Source organism: Clupea harengus, chromosome 10 (assembly GCF_900700415.2).
Source record: "Clupea harengus chromosome 10, Ch_v2.0.2, whole genome shotgun sequence".
NCBI lineage: Eukaryota > Metazoa > Chordata > Actinopteri > Clupeiformes > Clupeidae > Clupea > Clupea harengus.
Genome location: NC_045161.1, coordinates 16,273,279 through 16,274,406, shown reverse-complemented (window position 1 = coordinate 16,274,406; position 1,128 = coordinate 16,273,279).

Below are 1,128 nucleotides of genomic sequence, written 5' to 3'. Positions count from 1 at the left end.
CCACCGCTGTGGAGAGCGTGCGCGGACGCACACACACGCACACGCACACGCACACGCACACAAATACACACACAAACACACACAAAGAGTTGGTCAGTCTGGGACAACTTAATGAGACTCTAAGCCATTGTTTGTAGGCACACACACACAGATACACACACACGCTCTCATACATATGGTGGAGTGTGAAGCCTTAGGGGAAGATCTTTGTTTAGTTGAGATGGTCAGTCAACACACACAGACACACACACACACGCGCACACACGCGCACACACACACAGACACACAACCACAGGCACGCATACACACACCCACAGTGGATTGATGGACATGATGAGACCCATGTGAGTGTCCTTTTTCAAAGTTCCTCCAGCAGTGCTGATCACATTTCCTCAATCTCCCAACTCAATCACATCAAGGTCTACAGCCAGTACTCCAGTAGTGTGTATGTTTGTCTTTGCATGCGTGTTTGTGTGTGTGAACAAGAGAGAGAGTGTGTGTGTGTGTGTTTGTGCATAGTGTATTCATGAGCGTGTATGGAGGGTAACCGTCTGTCTGGTCTATCTAGACACCATTTTAAGTCATATGGTCTCATTATCAGGCAAGTTAAGTGGGGTAAAGTCACATTGTCTTTGACACATAAACATTGATAAAACTTCATAACCCCCCCCCCTCCCCCCAAAACACACACACACAAATGTTAAATGTCACAAGCAGACAGACTCTCTTGTCTTGGCACTCCCAATCATTTCTCACTGCAACTATTAAAACATTGTGCATGTAACCGTGGTAACAAGCAAAGCATTTGCTCACTTTTCTGGTTGCTTCTGGGTTGTGCTTTGGAAGCACTTTAAAATGATGGAGACTGTCATCAAAACACTTCACGGTAAAGTAGCAGGTATCCTTGGCTTTGATCTAAATGAGAAAAAAAAAACATTACAAATAATACAATTAAGTACCAATAATGCAACTAATTAAGAAATAATAATAAAAAAAATACACCATCTTCCATTTTTACATTTGGAACACAATATAATACATAAATATCACTTTAGCTGGCAAAATCTAGACAACCTGCTAGACCAATTTTGCTTTCCCCTGGATAGTATCTGGTAGTGTAATAAGATA